Source organism: Salvelinus sp. IW2-2015, linkage group LG20, assembly GCF_002910315.2.
Source record: "Salvelinus sp. IW2-2015 linkage group LG20, ASM291031v2, whole genome shotgun sequence".
NCBI lineage: Eukaryota > Metazoa > Chordata > Actinopteri > Salmoniformes > Salmonidae > Salvelinus > Salvelinus sp. IW2-2015.
The window spans coordinates 14,205,540-14,226,602 of NC_036860.1; the positions used below are offsets into that span (position 1 = coordinate 14,205,540).

General features: G+C 43.9%; 1 pseudogene; it reads right to left on the bottom strand.

Annotated features, from left to right (window-relative positions):
• The window catches only part of LOC111981682 (double C2-like domain-containing protein alpha), a 27,669-nt pseudogene extending 25,694 nt beyond the window's left edge, over nucleotides 1-1,975 (bottom strand).
• Nucleotides 1,976-21,063: the final 19,088 nt, after the last annotated feature.

Here is a 21,063-nt window from a genome sequence, read left to right on the forward strand (position 1 = left end):
AGAAAGAAAGAAAGAAAGAAAGAAAGAAAGAAAGAAAGAAAGAAAGAAAGAAAGAAAGAAAGAAAGAAAGAAAGAAAGAAAGAAAGAAAGAAAAAGATAGGCTTAACAAAGAAAGAGGGCCAAGAGGCAGGCAAACATGAAGACTGCTTCTGAAATGGCACCCTATTCCCTATTTGGTGCACTACTTCTGACCAGAGCCCACTGGGCCCTGGTCAAAAGTAGCGCACTATATAGTTTCACCCTAGCAGTGCCCTTGTCTTTGTTTTCAACATTCTATTTGATATGATTTCTGTTCTGTTCTAAGAGTAGGAACCCTCCTGCATTAAGTTCTTCACTGAAAACAGAAACGCATTCATGTTAATGGGACCATTCAACTCCACATTAAAGTTAGTCAGAAGTCAAGCTGAGTCTAATTAGTTCCCTTTCATTTGGGATGATTGAGGCCTGCATATTTTAGGGTGAACTATCCCTTTAATTCTCCCTTATGACTGCCTTCATTCGTTTACTGTACTAGACCCTCTTTTTCTGGAATGGAATGCAGAAATTCTACAAATGTGTGATGGCAGGGTAAGTGACATCCATGGATGCCGGAGCTGCCCAATCCCAAATCGACCCCTAGACCCTGCGCCCTATGCACTTCTGGAGATCTGAGAGGATTTGATTGGTATCAGAGGGCACGATGGAGCTATTAACATATATCTTGCATCTGTCACATTCTCTCAGATCTCCAAAAGTGCATAGGACGCAGGGTCTAGGACTCGATTTGGGATTGGGCTGAAGGGCAGATAGGAAGTGAGTGAACGGTATCTGTGAGGTCACCTTGGCCCTGAGGATAGTGCAGTGTAGCTGACTGGAGGCTCGCTCGTACCGCAAATCAAACTCCAGTGTTCCCAAAGCGGCTGTATAGGAGACAACCAGTGGAATGGTTAAAAACCAGTAGCATGTGTCAGAAACAAACACCATCACTCCGACGTTACTACACTTGAGAAAACCCCCATATCAATGACCTAGGGTGGGTGAGTCACATAAATAATGCCACTCGGCAGCAAAAGTAGGCAAGGTACCTTTATCAATGAACCAATCAATCAATCAACCAATCAATCCGTCAGTCAATCAATAGTGTCCAGCCATGTTTGATGGGACAATGACCATAGGAGTTGGCAAGACAGTACACGCCGATCTTGGACCAGGCTATTGCAACATACCTGTCACATTGGAAGCCACAGAATGGACTCACAGAAGGCTTTGAAACCAACCAATGACTGTATGAAAAGGACAGCACACTGACTTCCACAATCTGAAAGTACACACATGCTAAAGCCATTACATATAGATGTCACAACAGAGTACATCAATGAAACACTATGCATTTATATGGGATGTAAATCACGTTTGTGTGCACACACACACACACCAACACACACACCACACACACACACACACACACACACACCACACACACACACACACACACACACCACACACACACACACACACACACACACACACACACACACACCACACACACACACACACACACACCACACCACACACACACACCACACACTTATGGGCACACACAACACTCCACACCCACCCCCACACACACAAACACACTCAACAACACGCCAAACCCTGGACTCACTGCAGTCGTCACTATCAGAACTGTTGATCTCCACAGATTCGCCTGCTGTCTCTGTAACGACAAAGACCCCGCCCCCTCCCATCGCCCCCCGGCGCAATGGCGTCAAGAGTCCTCCCCTACCGCCACCCCCCATCCCGCTGGCCGCGGCCGCCAGGACTGAGACCATGGGGAAGCCAGTGGGTTTGGGGGAGAGGGGCTCAGAGGTGGGGGACAAGGCCGGGGAAGTAGGCGGAGATTTTCTGATAGGTCGGATGGGGCCGGGGCAGACGTCAATGGCCATGTGTTCCTGGCATGGTGATGCTGACGTTTCTTTCCTTTACGCAACGTCATAGAGCTGAAATGGAAGAGAGGGAGGGGAGAGGGGTGGTGGGGGAGGAGGCGAAGGGTGAGAGAGGAATGTAGGGAGAGAGATAGATGAAAGAGAGAAGAGGGGAGAAAGTGGAAGGAGTGACAGAGGGTGAGAAAGAGCAAAGTACAGGAGGAGAGAGGGAGAATGAGAGAAGAAGTGGAGAGAGAGAGAGAAACAAGAGAGGATTGGGAAGAGAGAAAGGGATGGCAGTGAGAAGAGTTGGAGAGAAAGGAGTGAGAAGCGGGTGTGTGAGAGAGGGGTGGATCAGAGGGGGGGAGAGAGAAGGTGTGATTTCATTAAAGGACAATTAAGACTGTGTGTGTTAAAGTTATGCTTAACATGGTTTCAAGGGTCCAAAACTGGTGTTTCAAGCAACAAAATTCATGGGAAATAATTGCCTTTGCTGTGATGGGCTAGAGACTGACACATGTTAAACTAGCACACACACACACCCACACACACACACACACACACACACACACACACAACACACACAACACACACACACACACACACACACACACACACACACACACACACACACACACACACACACACACACACACACACACACACACACCACACACACACACACACACACAGACACAACACACCACACACACCACCGATAGACAGGCACAGACACAACCCAACATGGTTTCAACACAACTCAGGTCGTCCAGCATCAGTCTGTCAAGTATCAGAGCGGTCGGCATGGCAGGAAGTGACAGAAAAGACAGGAGACGTTCATAGTGACTAGTAAAAGAGACAGAGACAGGGGAGCACTGCAAATGAAGACATTCTACACTACAACCACTAATGATGACATCAACCACACTAACGAGGACATAATGCCACTTTAATAATTCCACTTTAATAAGGTTTACATATCTTCATTACTCAGTATCACATGTAAATACTGTTATTTATACCATCTATGCACCTTTGGTTTAATTTCTGGAATTTTAGTTTGTGTATAAAGTATTTGGCAACAAGAATTTTAAAAATCACAATCATTTCAAATGGTCTTGTTATCATTGCAATAGTAAACATGTTATATCCTTCATGTCAAAAACATGGGTAGTGTTCATAATGGTAAATAAGTATTCTGCAAGGTTTCCAAATTCTGACACAAATTTACATTCAAAGAACAAGTGAGTCAGATTCTCTCCTGTCTTTTTCACAGAAAACGCAGATATTATCAATAGCCGCAAATTTGGGACCAACATAGAATACATTGGATATATCTTATGTAGAATTTAAAAGTGCACTTCCTTAAATTTGTTTGTATACAATATTTGTTAGGCCTTAACCAAGCTTTTTTCCAGACAATGTCAGGAATAAGCATTTCCATGTTTCCTCTAGCGTAAGTTGTGCTGTGAATGTAGAATTAATTTCTTACAACAAGATTTCTCAGGTAAGCCCACTTCTTCCAATCTGATTTCTGGATAAGCTTTGTGATCATTTTCAAAGCTAAGATGAGTTTTCATTAGTGTAGTTAGACCACTGGGAACGGCTTTGATCACAGAAATAAACTCTCTGAAAGGTATTGGAAACTCATTCAATGTATATTGTCCAATGTAAGAATATTACCCCTGTTGTCAAAAACATCAAGAACAAAGTCTATAATCCTCTCATGCCAGCTGGGTAGAACAATGACTTATTCCTTACGAGTTATGTCTAAATTATTCCCCCAAAAAGAGCTTTATGTGGGAAGAACTGTGCAGGAACACACATTTTCTAGGCCATTAAAGCTTGATGTGAAACCTAGCCAATTTTAGTGGGTAATCTTTCATGAATATAATTACATTCAGAAAAATGGAAGACCTACCAACTTATTAAACACGTTATTTGGAATGATATACCATATTGATTCAGTATTGATCAAACATTTTTTCAACCAGTTTATCTTGAAAGTGTTATTTATGTCAACAAAATCCAACACTTCCAGACCGCCTTTTGTTAGAGAGGACTTGACTTTTTTAGTTTGTGAGATTATTCCAGATGAAGTCAAGAAGGTCTTGTTGATCCCTTTACAACTAGAGGATTTACAAATAAAGATAATGAGGGGTACACAAAGCGAGACAGTCCCTCTGCCTTGGACAGAAGTACTCTCCCAAGTATAGAAAGATCCCTTTGTAGCCAATTATTAAATATATTTTTTGTTTTCTTAATTTTAGGAGAGAAATTCATATGTTGTCTGACTAAGTTTTTTTTGTTGGCAGATCTATTCCTAAATATTTAGCACAGTCCTTTACAGGAATATTTTCTATTTCTTTATCATCATAGGCATATAAACATAAGATTTCACATTCAGAAACATTCAGTTTTAATTCTGATGCAATAGAGAATGCAGTGATAGCATTAAGGTTTAGTAACAGAGAACTATTTATATCTTTGTAAAACATGTGAACGACTTTGATAACATTTTCACCGAAGCCAAACAGTTTAAGTGACCTAAAGAGAAATTAATGTTCAATTGTGTCAAAGGCTTTACAGAAGTCCCAAAATATAACAATGGCATCAGGGTCCATTGCATCTGAATAATCTAGAAGGTCCAATACTAAACGAATGTTAGAGTTTATGTGACGGCCATTCATAAATCCTGTTTGAGTCTCATTTATAACGGTATCTATCATTTTCTTTAATCTTTTGGCATAAACCAGAGCAATCAATTTGTAATCAATATTTAATAAAGTAATTGGTCTCCAATTGTCAATGAGAGAAAGGTCTTTATCGGATTTCGGAATCAGTGAAATAAGGTCCCACACTAATGATGTCATCACCACATCAATGATGACATCACCACATTGCACCACACTCACCACACGAATCATGACATCACTACATTAAAGCACTGCTAAAAGATGGCTTTACCACACTAATGATGACAGCACCACACTAATGATAACTGTCGTGGATTAAGTTCCTAGATTCTGAAAGCATTCTATAGACACCAAAATACAGGTTGGTTCCATACGTGTTTCCATCAGTGAGATGAGAGGTTGCTGATGCAGATAAATTATATTTATTACTCACAAATGTCTGTTGTTTGTCACACATATTCCTGGTTGATAAGTGGTCAAATAAAGCATTGCAATCCAGATAGGGTTTGACAGGTTCTAAGTAATATTAATGGTAAAAAGGTAAAATCCCAAAGTACAATCCCAAAGTGCAGCAGGCAAATGAAATCCAAATGAAATGGTAGAAAACTGTAACTCCGCATGGTGTCCTCCTATATCAGGTGCAATAACCTGGCCATGTTACCCATAAGCCTTAATGCTACTCCTCCTAGCAAACCCACGTATCCACTAGGTTTCACATTAGCAACCATAAAAGGCTTTCCATATAAAGTATTTACCATAAAGCTAAGTTTCCATACAACAATAAGTATTACATTTACATTTAAGTCATTTAGCAGACGCTCTTATCCAGAGCGACTTACAAATTGGTGCATTCACCTTATGATATCCAGTGGAACAACCACTTTACAATAGTGCATCTAACTCTTTTAAGGGGGGGGTAGAAGGATTACTTTATCCTATCCTAGGTATTCTTCCATATAGTTTTTACCCAATAGTAAATATAACAGAAATAAACCAAAATAAGTTCTGTACATTTTCTTTAACACACAAAATGGTTCTAACAATGAAGTCACCATATAGAACCTCTATTTACATTATCTAACCTTGGTCTCATATAGGAAACGGTACACAATACAGTAGCTAGCTGCATAATGGAGATCTTTGCCATATCTACCGTATGTTGCCGTCAAGGTCTTACCATCCTGGCCAACAACGATACACTATTTTTACTGTGACTGCAACACATGTTGTCTGTACACTGTATAGAGACATGACTCCTCGCAGACATTCTTCGATACAGAAATCCGCAGGTAGAGAACTAGCATTCCAAAAACGTAGTCTAATTATGTGACATAAAAAATCCAGATTATACCTTACTCCCCCCCCCCAAGCAACATTTAGTTCTACAATCTCTATCATCTCCCAACAACAACTGATCCTCGGGCGCCGATGACATGGACGTCGATTAAGACAGCCCCCAGTACCTCTCTGATTCATAGAGGTTGAGTTAAATGCGGAAGACACATTACAGTTGAACGCAATCAGTTGTCACTGACTAGGTATCCCCCTTTCCCTTTCTCTCTCAGTGTGTAGAGAGATGGAGATTGATCAAGTATATTAAGCAGCACTTTGCACTTCGCAGGGCTCCACCACTTGGCACTAGATCGGTTCTGTGAATCTCATTCGACTTAGTTTGATTCTGGACCAATATTCTTGTCTTCATCGTTCGTATTTGGATATTGCCTGTGGGCTGTGCTGTCACACTGATACGTATACGAGCGTGGTTAAATGACAGCGGGTGTCGAATTAATGTGTATGTGCATGCATGTATGTATGTGTGTGTGTGTGCATGCATGCATGTGCATATGTGTGTGTGTTTATATCAAAGTAGGGGGCTGAAGAAGAGGAGTACATTGGAAGCCATTATAAGTAGAGTAGCCTGCTGAGCCGGAACAGAGATATGATATGAGAAACCATTAAAAACTAGCAGAAATCATCCACCTATAATAGATACCCTATTACAAAGACAATTTGATAGGCAGAGCACCTTATCACAGACAGTAATACTACTATAATAATCGTAGCTGTGAGAAATAAGGATCCCAAGTTCATTTCACTGAAGTAAGAATGAATCACCATCCTTTTGATGTGACTAATCATGGAAGGAGCACTAATTAGTACAGTCCACTCCTGATAGGCCTCTCTTCCAAAGATTTTAGAGAAAGCTGTTGCTCAGTAGATTACTTCCTTCCCGGATTCGAAATAGCACATTAGAAACTCTACAATCTGGGCATCCCGAGTGGCGCAGTGGTCTAAGGCACTGCATCGCAGTGCTGGCTGTGCCACTAGATATCCTGGTTTGAGTCGAGGCTCTGTCGCAGCTGGCCGCGACCGGGAGACCCATGTGGTAGCGCACAATTGGCCCTGCATCGTCCGGGTTAGGGGAGGGCTTGGCCGGCCGGGATATCCTTGTCCCGTCGCGCTCTAGCGACTCCTGTGGCGGGCCGGGTGCATGCACGCTGACACGGTCGCCAGGTGTACAGTGTTTCCTCTGACACATTGGTGCGGCTGGCTTCCGGGTTAAGCGTGCATTGTGTCAAGAAGGAGTGCGGCTTGGTTGGGTCGTGTTTTGGAGGACGCACAGCTCTCGACCTTTGCCTCTCCTGAGTCCGTATGTGAGTTGCAGTGATGGGACAAGACTGTAACTACCAATTGGATACCATGAAAAAGGGATAAAATGAAAAAGAAACTGTCCAATCTGGATTTTGAACAAGTGCGCTGAGACTGTACTTGTGAAAGTTGTAAATTATGTACTGCTGACCGTGACCATGTTCTGTTCTCATTCTTCTAGATTGAAGCTTTAAATGGATCACACCATTCTCATTAAGAAGCTGGACGACTTGGTTGGCCTCTGAGGTTTTTAACTTGTTTAAATGTTATCTTACTGATCGTTATGAATTTGTGCAACTGGGTTAGAAATAATCTGAACGTTCCAAAGTTGAATTTGGCATTCCACAAGTCTTTGTGCCTGGACCCTATTGTTTTCCTTATACAGTGCCTTCGGAGAGCATTCAGACCCCTTGACTTTTTCCACATTTTGTTACGTTGCAGCCTTATTCTAAAATGGATTAAATATTACATTTTCCTCAGCAATCTACACACAATAAACCATTATGAAAAAGTGAAAACAGATTTTTTGAAGAAAATAAAATTAAAAAATACTTCCTAGAGCCGCCCGACCTGGCCAAACTGAGCAATCGGGGAGAAGGGCCTTGGTCAGGGAGGTGACCAAGAACCCGATGGTCACTCTGACAGAGTTCCAGAGTTTCTCTGTGGAGTTAGGAGAACCTTCCAGAAGGACAACCATCTCTGCAGCACTCCACCAATCAGGCCTTTATGGTAGAGTGGCCAGACGGAAGCCACTCCTCAGTAAATGGCACATGACAGCCCGCTTGGAGTTTGCCAAAAGGCACCTAGAGACTCTCAGACCATGAGAAACATGATTCTCTGGTCTGGTGAAACCAAGACTGAACTCTATCGCATGAATGCCAAGCATCACGCCTGGAGGAAACCTGGRACCATCCCTACGGTGAAGCATGGTGGTTGCAGAATTATGCTGTGGGGATGTTTTTCAGCGGCAGGTATTGGGAGACTAGTCAGGATCGAGGCAAAGATGAATGGAGCAAAGTACAGAGAGATCCTTGATGAAAACCTGCTCCAGAGCACTCAGGACCTCAGACTGGGGGCAAAGGTTCACCTTCCAACAGGACAATGCCCCTAAGCACACAGCCAAGACAATGCAGGAGTGGCTTCAGGACAAGTCTCTGAATGTCCTTGAGTGGCCCAGCCAAAGCCCTGACTTGGACCCGATCGAACATCTCTGGAAAGACTTGAAGTTAGCTATGCAGCAACGCTCCCCATCCAACCTGACAGAGTTTGAGAGGATCTGCAGAGAGGAATGGGAGAAACTCCCCAAATATAGGTGCGCCAACCTTGTAGCGTCATACCCAAGAAGACTCGAGGCTGTAATTGCTGCCAAATGTATTTCAACAAAGTACTGAGTAAAGGGTGTGAATACATATGTAAATGTGATATTTCAGTTATTTATATTTATATTTAAAGTTTTTAAATCACGTTTGAAAACACACCTTTTTAGCATGGCCTTCAAACTGTAATTTCCTGTTACTTAGCTTTGCCTTTAAATCATCGACTTCAGTATTATTTTATATATTTTTATTCATTTCAATTGGATTGTTGCCGTCTGTTTTATGCTCCTTTATTAATCTCCTTCATTCTTCCTGAATAATTATTTGTTTTACTGTAAAGTGTGTTGCCATATTAAATGCACTAAATAAAGATTTATTTTATTTGATAAGTGCACCTCGGAAAAGTGCACAATCTGTTTAAGTGCACTACAGTTTTCAAGTCCCAACTAAACTACCTTCTTTTTAGAAACTGCCCACTGTCACGACACTCCAAAACAGCTGTGTTGAAGCTATCAAGGCCGGGATTCAATCAAAGGTGCGTTGTCACCAAGCGCGTTGCACTTTAAAGGTCATTTACGCTTGAGCCGACATCTGCAGTATTTACCATGAATGTCTGGGAAATTACCTGGCACATTGTCAGTAGTGCAGTGTGCAGCTCTACAATGCGCCGTTGAATTGAATTCCGGCAGTAGAGTCTGTCTAGAGTCGATTGAAGGAGCTGTTGAATGAGGGAAATCACAGATGAAACTAGAGAATAACTCATCTCAATGGGAATCCGATGAACAGCGCAACAAACTGTTGCTCTGTAATATCCATATCAATGGGAGAGCATTGACAATGCAACACTAATGTGCTCAATGCTAGAGAGAGAGCGAGAGAGAGAGAGAGAGAGAGAGAGAGAGAGACCAGTGGTAGTTCCCAAAACTTTTCTACAGGGGTTAAAATACACCACCATTTTTTTTCAACCTGATTTAATGGTGTTAAGAATTCAGGACAGAGGACCAACACTTTAACTAGTTCCCCTGAACGCAGCTTCCTAGCAACCCAACAAGCACCAGTTGCTACTAATTGCCAATCAGCCTCCACACATGTCCTCACATCTCCTTAATCCCCACTGCCACCCTACTTTAACTTGACCAAACAGACATTCCTCCTCTTGTTCTGCAGTGCATGTCGCACCTTGCTCAGAGTAGCTACTCTGCAATTGAGGGAACTAGTGCGCTATCAGAGTGTGTACCAAGAGAGAACTGAAGGTTTTCCGTTGTGACGGGAGTAGAACAGAGTTGATTTTGGGGGTTGTTTTTCTGTGTGGCCACTGCTCATGCTCTCAAAATGTTGGCGCCCGGGGAAGACACGTTTCCGAGGTGAGCAGGAGGATTATGAGATGGAGTTATGTCGGGATGCCACCGGGCCGCAAGCAAAGTTGGGAGAAGAGGAATATTGGAACGGGTACACAGAAAGGTGGATTTGTGAGGGGAGGAAGAGGTCGAAGAGAATGAGGAAAGCAGAGGTTGGATATGAATTTGAGGAAGATGGCGATTTAAATGGGATGGGGTGTTGAAGAAGATTGGTGTCAAGCGCAAACAGAGTGAGCCATGCGCCAGACCGAGTTCTAGAGGTAAAATGGAAGGGAATCAGTGTGAGCTGGAAGGTGTGGTGAAGAGCTCGGAACCTTAGACTGGGATCAATTGACATGATAAAGAAGAATCTGGTCATGAAGGAGTGACATTTTGGGAGAAAGTGGATCCTTTCCTTTTGGCGGATCCATTTGTGGTTTCAGGGTGGGTGGGAAAGGAGTTGGGTGCAGTTAAATCAGTGAAGGTAACCTGTAGTGGACTTGTGATATTTGTTTGTGTTTCTTCTGACCAAAGGGGCGGGCGCTTCATGTCACGCAACTTGGGTCAAGATCTGTTTCTTGCTTTGCTCTTAGGAACAGGGCACCTTTTGAAAGGAGTGGTTTCTCGGGTAGCGTTGAGTGTGGAGGTGGAGCAATTGAAGCTGAAGATTCCTGGTGTTTGTGATGCCCGCCGTTTGGTGCGACGTAGACCTGGTGGTGAAATCGAGGATTAAGTGTCAGTCGTTTTGAGTCGGAGTCTTTACCCGACAAGGGCATGTTAGGATATAACAGTTATCCTGTGAGAGATTTTGTTCTGAATCCACTGCAGTGTTTCAGGTGCCACGTTTATGGTCATGTTGCAGCAGTGTGTAAGAGGGAGATTCCAAGATGTTCGAAGTGTGCAGGAGGGCATGAGATTCAGAGGACTGTGTAGTTTTGGTGTATAAAGTTGTGTCAACTGTAGGGGTGCCCATGTTGCTGGGAATCGGAAGTGTCCGGTGGGAGAGAGGCAAGTTGAGGTGGCTAGAGTCTGAGTAGTGCAGAAGGTGTCGTATGCTGAGGCAGTGAAGAAAGTAGAGGATGGGTCAAGGCTGAGGGATCCTGAGAGGATCCCTGTGAGTACTTGATCTCTGCCGGCACAGAGCGACAGGCCAACGAGTGATATATGCTTCAGTAAGGTTGGCTTCATAGCGTTCATAGCATTGGTTATCAACTGTATCGCAGAAATGGAACATAAATTACAGAAAATATATGTGTTGGCAACGGCAGAGAATTATTTGGGTATACGAGATTTTACTTCAGAAGAGTTACAGGGTGTGTTGATTGGTGGTGTCCTGTCCTCCCAGGCCGTTGGCATGGTGCAGGAGCTGATAGGGTCAAAGTAGTGGAATGGGGTAGTAGGTTTTTAAGTGTAGGGTTAGTTGGAAGGATGTTTTTGTTATTTTATTTAAAAAATTGATATATTTTGTATCACAAAGTATAATGGCTTATATTATAGTTGGGGGCGGTAATACAACATATTGGATGCCAAACGCCGTTAAAATCCCAAGAAGACGAAGTGCATGTCCCGTTTCACGACTGCATTATTATCAAGTTTTGCATGAGCAAGTTCTCCGCTCAGCAAATTGTTATATTTTGTTGCGTCTCGCACCTGCTCACGTCATAATCTTACATTGAACAAAATATAAACGCAACATGTAAAGTCTTATATTTCTTAAACTGAAATAAAAAATCCCCGACATTTTCCATACCCACAGTGTATTTCTCTTGAAGTTTGCGCATACATTTGTTTACACCCTGTTAGTGAGCATTTCTCATTTGCCAAGATAATCCATCCACCTGACAGGTGTGGCATATCAAGAAGCTGATTAAACAGCAGGATCATTACACAGGTGCACTTTGTGCTGGGGAAAATAAGAGGCCACTCTAAAATGTGCAGTTTTGTCACACAGCAATGCCACAGATGTTTTGAGGGAGCATGCAATTGGTATGTTGACTGAAGAAATGTCCACCAGAGCTGTTGCCCGAGAATTTAATGTTCATTTCTCTACCATAAGCCGCCTCCAACATCGTTTTAATGAATTTGGCAGTACGTCCAACTGGCCTCACAACTGCAGACCACGTGTAACCACACCAGCCCAGGACCTCCATATCCGGCTTCTTCACCTGCGGGATCGTCTGAGACCAGCCACCCGGATAGCTGATGAAACTGTGGGTTTGCACAACCAGAGAATTTCTGCACAAACTGTCAAAAATCGTCTCAGGGAAGCTCATCTGTGTGCTTGTTGTCCTCACCAGGGTCTTGACCTGACCACAGTCTGGCGTCATAACTGACTTCAGTGGGCAAATGCTCACCTTCGATGGCCACTGGCACGGTGGAGAAGTGTGCTCTAAACAGATGAATCCCGGTTTCAAGTGTCCTGGGCAGATGGCAGTGTGGGCGAGCGGTTTGGTTATGTCAATGTTGTGAACAGAGTGCCCCATGGTTGAGATGGGGTTATGGTATGGGAAGGCATAAGCTATGGACAACAAACACAATTGCATTTTATCGCTAGCAATTTGAACGTACAGAGATACCGCATTTCGCTACACTCGCATTAACATCTGCTGACCATGTGCTAACCATGTGACCAATAAAATGTGAGATCCTGAGGCCCATTGTCGTGCCATTCATCCGCCATCACCTCATGTTTCAGCATGATAATGCACGGCATCATGTCACAAGGATCTGTACACGATTGCTGGAAGCTGAAAATGTTCTTTCATGGCCTGCATACTCACCATCATGATTGGGTTGCTCTGGATCGACATGTACGACAGCGTGTTCCAGTTCCTGCCAATATCCAGCAACTTTGTAAGGCCATTGAAGAGGAGTGGGACAACATTCCACAGACCACAATCAACAGCCTGAGCAACTCTATGCGAAGGAGATGTGTCGCGCTGCATGAGGCAAATGGTGGTCACAACAGATACTGACTGGTTTTCTGATTCACTCCCCTACCTTTTTTGTAAAGTATCTGTGACCAACAGATGCATTTCTGTATTCTCAGTCACGTGAAATCCATAGATTAGGGCCTAATTAATTGATTTCAATTGACTGATTTCCTTATATGAACTTATAACTCAGTAAAATCTTTGAATTTGTTGCATGCTGCGTTTTATATTGTAGTGAACTTAAGCCAAAACCTAGTGACCTCATCAAGAGGTTTGGACCTCTTGTCGTAGTGGTTAAGGTGTTGGCTTGACAGTCGCTGTACCCGGTTTGGAGTCCCGGTCAGGGCTACCCCACGAATTTGCTACAACATTTTTGTTAAGTGTATATCCCTTGTTTCTCTCGTATCACAGACCAGCAAGCTGCCTTGTTTCACAATATTTCCTCTCCTCCATGTCAGCCAGCTCTGGGTTGAGAATATGCTTCACCACGACACGTCCAAGGCCCATTCCCAGCATGCTCTCCTGAGTGTATTTCCGACTATCCACGGCCCTGCTTCACCGCATGTACCAGCACACCTCCCTGCCACATGCCCGTGAGGCTGTGCCACCAACCAACGCATCTGAGTCCCAGTTATTCATCCATCGCTGGGTCTGTACAGTAATTCATTTTGACGCAGTTCCTGTTCCAAATCATCTGTGTGCCAACTTCATAGTTCCTTTAATATTAGACAGACTGGCTACTCACCATACAGTCGCTATGCTACCATATACAGTTTAGGGCAGGCATATCATCCATGCATTACTGCTGATATTATCTGGAAATGTGCATGTACACCCTGGCCCAGCTACTGTTGCTAGCCCCAATTCTGACTTGTGCTCAGATATCTGTTTCACTGATTTCTGCTCTCGTAAAAGCCTGGGTTTTCTGCACGTTAACACTAGAAACTTATTGAGAAATTCAAAGTGTAGGTTCACAACTCCAATCCAGATGTGTTGGTCATTACTGAGATGTGGTTAAGAAAGTGCTTTGAACACTGATGTTAACCTTTCTGGTTATAACCTCTTCGGCAAGACAGATCTTCCAAAGGTGGTGGAGTGGCAATCTTTACCAAGGAACACCTTCAGTGCTCGGTTGTTTCCTCCAAGTCTGTCTCCAAACAATTTGATTTGCTGGTTTTAAGCATACAACTTTCAAATAGTTATTGGTTGACTATTGCTGGGTGTTGTCGTCAACTATCAGCACTGGTCTGTACCCTACCTGCCACAAACTCTCTCCTGGCCCCTTACATTAAGTCTGAATTTGTTCTGCTAGGTGACATAAACTGGGACATGCTTAAACCACCTGACCATGTCCTAAAGCAGGGGTGTCAGAGTCAAGGCCCGCGGGCCACATCCGGCCCGCGAGAAGGTTTTTTACGGCCCCTGGGATGATCTTGATTTATTATTAGAACCGGCCCGCAGACCGCAGCAAGCCGGCAGCCCGCAGATCTTTTACACGCACCAATACTACATTTCCCACAATGCAACGGTGACGCACCGAGCAGTAGGCTGCTTCATTTCAATATTTATTGGCACAGCAGTCGTCAGCATCACAGTAAAATTAACTTTCAGATACCCATCAAAAATGGCAAAACGGAAGGTGGACACTGAGAACCGGGGGTTTCAAACAAGGTGGGAGTCGGAGTATATGTTCACGGGAGGTAGCTGGAAAACCTGTGTGTCTTCTGTGTGGAGAAAGTGTGGCGCGTACTGAAAGAGTATAATCTGAGACGACATTATGAAACGAAACACGCGGACAAAAACAAGAATATGGGACATGGAACAAAGGCTAAAAGGCAGAGGAATTAAAACGAGGCCTCAAATCTCGACAGGTCTCTGTTCAAAAAAAGCCAAATCACAAGGCCAGGCTGCTGTCAAGGCCAGTTTTATTTAGATCGCTAAATCAGCCCGGCCATTTACGGAGGGGGATTTCATCAAAAACTGCATGATTAAAGTTTGTGACGAAGTTTGCCCAGAAAAAAGGCAACTCTTTTTAAATGTGAGTCTGAGCAGAAACACCATTGCCGTAGGTTTTCAGTAGGTTCAATTAGGTTCACTAGACTATATGCGTCATTTAAAAAATTTTCAATGAACATTCGAACAGTCCGGCCCTCGGCTTGTAGCTAAATTTTTTATTTGGCCCTCCGTCCATTTGACTTTGACACCCCTGTCCTAAAGCAATGGGACTCCCAAATCATTCTCAGATTATTTCCATTTTGCCCTGTTTATCAAAAGTGTTGGAAAAACTTGATAATAATGAACTGACTGGTTTTCTTGATGTCTACAATATTCTCTCATGTATGCAATCTGGTTTCCGCTCAGGTTATGGATGTGTCACTGCAACCTTAAAGGTCCCAAATGATGTCACCATTGTCCTTGATTCTAAGCAATGTTGTGCTACAATTTGTATTGACTTATTGGCCAAAGCTTTTTATATGATAGACCATTCCATTCTTGTGGGCCAGCTAAGGAGTATTGGTGTCTGAGGGGTCTTTGGCCTTGTTTGCTAACTACCTCTCTCAAAGAGTGCAGTGTATAAAGTCAGAACATCTGTTGTCTCAGCCACTGCCAGTCACCAAGGGAGTACCCCAAGGCTTGATCCTAGACCCCTTGCTCTGCTCAATTTACAACAACAAAATCAACAACATAGCTCAGGCATTAGGAAGCTCTCTCATCCATGTATATGCCCCTCCCCTGATTTTGTGTTAAACGCTCTACAACAAAGCTTCCTTAGTGTCCAACAAGCTTTCTCTGCCTTTAACCTTGTTCTGAACACCTCCAAAACAAACGTCATGTGGTTTGGTAAGAAGAATGCCCCTGTGCCCACCGATGTGACTATTACCTCTGAGGGCTTATGGTAGTCACCTCATACAAGTACTTGGGAGTATGGCTAGATGGCACGCTGTCCTTCTCTCAGCACATATTAAAGCTGCAAGCTAAGGTTAAATCTATAATTGGTTTCCTCTAAGTAATTGCTCCTCTTTCACCCCAGCTGCCAAACTAACCCTGATTCAGATGACCATCCTACCCATGCTAGATTATGGAGACGGTAGGTAAGGGTGCTCTCGAGCAGCTAGATGTTCTTTACCATTCGACCATAAGATTTGCTACCAATGCTCCTTATAGGAGACATCACTGCACTCTATATTCCTCTGTAAACTAGTCATCTCTGTATACCCGTTGAAAGACGGGTATACAGATGCTTATTGATGCTTATTTATAAAACCCTCTTAGGCTTCACTCCCCCCTATCTGAGATACCTACTGCAGCCCTCATCCTCCACATACAACACCCGTTCTGCCAGTCACATTCTGATAAAGGACCCCAAAGCACACATATCCCTGGGTCGCTCCTCTTTTTAGTTCGCTGCCGCTAGCAACTGGAACGAGCTGCAAAAAACACTCAAACTGGACAGTTTTATCTCCATCTCTTCATTCAAAGACTCAATCATGGACACTCTTACTGACTGCTGTGGCTGCTTTGCGTGATGTATTGTTGTCTCTACCTTCTTGCCCTTTGTGCTGTTGTCTGTGCCCAATAATGTTTGTACCATGTTTTGTGCTGCAACCATGTTGTGCTGCTGCCATGTTGTGCTGCTTGCTACCATGTTGTGTTGTCATGTGTTGTGCCATGCTATGTTGTCTTGGGTCTCTCTTAATGTAGTGTTGTGGTGTCTCTCTTATCGTGGTGTGTTTTGTCCTATTTTTTTTTATTTTTAATCCCAGCCCCCGTCCCCGCAGGAGGACTTTTGCCTTTTGGTAGGCCGTCATTGTAAATAAGAATTTGTCCTTAACTGACTTGCCTAGTTAAATAAAGATTAAATAAAAATGATCCTTACAATTCCACTTTCATTCCATCATGTTAAAAGTAATTTGATAAAAGCACTGCTTGGCACATTTTATTATGCCATTCATTCAAGTATTGTCCCGGGTCACATTTGCCACAGTCTATGTGACAGCAGGCCACACATAGTATCAGAATGCACATTAATCAACATCAATTATACAATAATGCAACATTCATTTAAACGTGCCGGGGTTACCCAAAAGCTAACTTGCACCCGTAGTCCCAGGGCAGCTAAGGACAATTACACAGCCACTATACAAATACTCACTAAAACAATACAAAATACAAATACATTACATCCAGTAATATATCATTCTAACAACAATAACATCAACTGTCGTTTTACACATGAGGAACCACAGATAACTTGTGTACAGGTTTGGATAGATTTGAGCCATGTTTTCAATTTAAAAGTACAATAAATCAGTGCAGTTTTTCAAGTCCATGGGCATTGCATTTCAGTATATTGTTGCTCTAACAGAGAAGAACGATTTTACCGTGTCAAAGGGACAACGCAGTCCCTTCTAGTATCACTGCCCTTGTTATCCTGTATCAGAATTTCATTGCATACTGTAACTTCAACCATATATTAGCCACATGCTACAGTATCTATCATACTGCAGACTGGCTTTCTCCTCTACAAATGCCATCTTTATGTCATTGCATAGTGTTCGTCCAGCCATGATTGTTCTCTCTCTCTCTTGTTATTGCTCTCTCCCTCATGCCCCTTTTCTTCAACTAAACTACTTCTCACTCTCTCCGGTCTGTTGACTATGACTTCCCGTCTTGCCGGGACCACAACCACATATACCACGCACCGGGGGGCCACCATGACATCATTCCCTTGCTGCCTCCACTGCCGCATATTCATTCCACCACCACCAACTCGGCCTCCAAGCTTCAGATCAGGCCTCAAAGACCTGGCTTCTCTCCCAGCATCCACAGATGACAATTTGGCATCCGACACAACCTAAATCCCTGCAGCTACAGCTCCCCCCGACGGCCCAGCAGGCCAGGATGTCTCTCTCCCCCTCTCATTCCAATACCTGAACACGGACATGTCCCTCTCCCCTGCTCTCTCTCATTACCCCTGTCTCCTCCACGTCGGCAGTGCACTTCCTGAATCCAACGGCTGCTCTGGCCCCCCAGCTCCCTTGCCTCTTGCTAGTACTATTCTCTCTGCCCCACTGGAACCGTGACCGCTGCTTTGGCAGTGGCTCTCTACCTCGTGTTCTGTCTCCACCGGTGGTGCAACCGTATTTTTCCGGTTGCTCGCGAGTTTGAATTTGTATTTAAGTCCTGTAAAAAAAATTTTTTAAAGTACCTTTATTTAACTAGGCAAGTCAGTTAAGAATAAATTCTTATTTTCAATTGTGGCCTAGGAACAGAATTGTCATGACTAATGCAGAATTGACATGACTAACAATTGCAAGACACTTGTTTAAAATACATAACACATACGTGACATACAGTTGAAGTCGGAAGATTACATACACTTAGGTTGGAGTCATTAAAACTTGTTTTTCAACCACTCCACAAATTTCTTGTTAACAAACTATAGTCTTGGCAAGTCTGTTAGGACATCTACTTTGTGCATGACACAAGTCATTTTTCAATTGTTTACAGACAGATTATTTAACTTATAATTCACTGTATCACAATTCCAGTGGGTCAGAAGTTCACATACACTAAGTTGACTGTGCCTTTAAACAGCTTGGGAAATTCCTGAAAATGAAGTCATGGCTTTAGAAGCTTCTGATAGGCTAATTGACATCATTTGAGTCAATTGGAGGTGTACCTGTGGATGTATTTCAAGACCTACCTTCAAACTCAGTGCCTCTTTGCTTGACCTCATAGGAAAATGAAAAGAAATCTGCCAAGACCTCAGAAAACCAATTGTAGACCTCCACAAGTCTGGTTCATCATGGGGAGCAATTTCCAAACGCCTGAAGGTGCCACGTTCATCTGTACAAACAATAGTACGCAAGTATAAACACCATGGGACCACGCAGCCGTCATACCGCTCAGGAAGGAGACGTGTTCTCTCTCCTAGAGATGAATGTACTTTGGTGCGAAAAGTGCAAATCAATCCCAGAACAACAGCAAAGGACGTTGTGAAGATGCTGGAGGAAACAGATACAAAAGTATCTATGTCCACAGTAAAACGAGTCATATATCTACATAACCTGAAAGGCTCCTCAGCAAGTAAGAAGCCACTTCTCCAAATCCGCCAAACAAAAGCCAGACTACGGTTTGCAACTGCACATGGGGACAAATATCGTACTTTTTGGAGAAATGTCCTCTGGTCTGATGAAACAAATATAGAACTGTTTGGCCATAATGACCATCGTTATGTTCGGAGGAAAAAGGGGGTGGCTTGCAAGCCGAAGAACACCATCCCAACCGTGAAGCACTGGGGTGGCAGCATCATGTTGTGGGGGTGCTTTGCTGCAGGAGGGACTGGTGCACTTCACAAAATAGATGGCATCATGAGGGAGGAAAATGTTGTGGATATATTGAAGCAACATCTCAAGACATCAATCAGGAAGTTAAAGCTTGGTAGCAAATGGGTCTTCCAAATGGACAATGACCCCAAGCATACTTCCAAAGTTGTGGCAAACGGCTTAAGGACAACAAAGTCAAGGTATTGGAGTGGCCATCACAAAGCCCTGACCTCAATCCTATAGAAAATGTATGGGCAGAACTGAAAAAGCATGTGTGAGCAAGGAGGCCTACAAACCTGTCAGGAGGAATGGGACAAACTTTACCCAGCTTATTGTGGGAAGCTTGTGGAAGGCTACCCGAAAGGTTTGACCCAAGTGAAACAATTTAAAGGCAATGCTACCAAATACTAATTGAGTGTATGTAAACTTCTGACCCACTGGAAATGTGATGAAATAAAAGCTGAAATAAATCATTCTCTCTACTATTATTCTGACATTTCACATTCTTAAAATAAAGTGGTGATCCTAACTGACCTAAGACAGGGAATTTTTACTGGGATTAAATGTCAGGAATTGTGAAAAACTGAGTTTAAATGTATTTGGCTAAGGTGTATGTAAACTTCCGACTTCAACTGTAAATAGAATACAGAACACTTGAAACATTACAGGACATTACAGGACATGTTCAAATGTGATTGTAAAAGATTGAATTTTAGGGAAAGCCATTTAAGAGCTAGAGTTATTTTACAGTCTGATAGCAGTGGGTAGAGTGGTGTTTGCAGGCTGTTCGTATGGGCAGTTATACAGGACAGTTCATGGCTGTTTCTCAGGGGGCTCTGGCCTCCTGGCTACCTTGCCTGTACTATCTTGACAGGCTCTGGGTCCTTTCCCCCCTCAAGTCTCACTGGCCCTGTGGCAGCTGATCTGGCAGCAGCTCAATCTCTTTCTCTGCCAGTGTCGACCTCTCTCCCCACCTCAAGTCCGGCTGGCTCCATGACCACTACTACCCGAAAGGTTAGTTTTGGCATCCGACACAAAGAGCTCACCCTCTTTCTCTGCCAGTGTTGCCCTCACTCTTACCCTCACGTCCCGCTGGCCCTGTGACTACCTGCTAGGGCAGCGGGTCTTTCTCTGCCAATGGCAACCTCTCTCTCAGCTGTTTCCTCTACCTCTCACGTACTGTCTCCGCCGGCGGTGCAACTGGTTTTTCCACTCTGGCCTCCCGGGTACCTTGCCTGCACCATCTTCACAGAATCTGGCTCCCCTCCCCCATGTCTCACACGACCTGTGACTGCTACTCCGGCAGCGGCTCACCCCCCTCTTTCTGCCAGTGACGACCTCTCTCCCCACCTCGGGTTCCGTTGACGCGTGACCACTGCTCGAACGGTGACACACCCTCCCTCTTCACCAGTGATGACATCCATCTTCGCCTCTGGTCCCACTGGTTCTGTTACCGCCACCCCTGCAGTGCCTCACCTTCTTCTCTGCCAGCGACAACCGCTCAGGCAGCTATATGTGCCTGCTGTTCCTGCTGCTCCAGCCGTTTTGCCCCTGTTCCTCACAGGTGTGAATTTCTCTCAGATCAGTGAGCCACGCCCTCCGGCTCATCATTCCCTTTCGACGGCCTTCCTGGCTCTTCCTCCACCAGCTGAAACTCTCTCCTAGAGTCTTCAACTGCCGGCCACAGCCCACCTTCGCAGAGGTCCACCACCCACTCTTGTCGCCAGCCTACCACCATTGACATCCTGTCTGCCTGCATCCAGATGCTGAGATCAGGTTACATCTCCATCGCAGTCTTGCCACGCTGGGATTGAGGTTTCTTTTGGTGTTCTTTCGCTTCCTGCGATGTTCCGAGTTAACATCCTCATCTTTTACCTTACATCCCTTCTCATCTCAGCA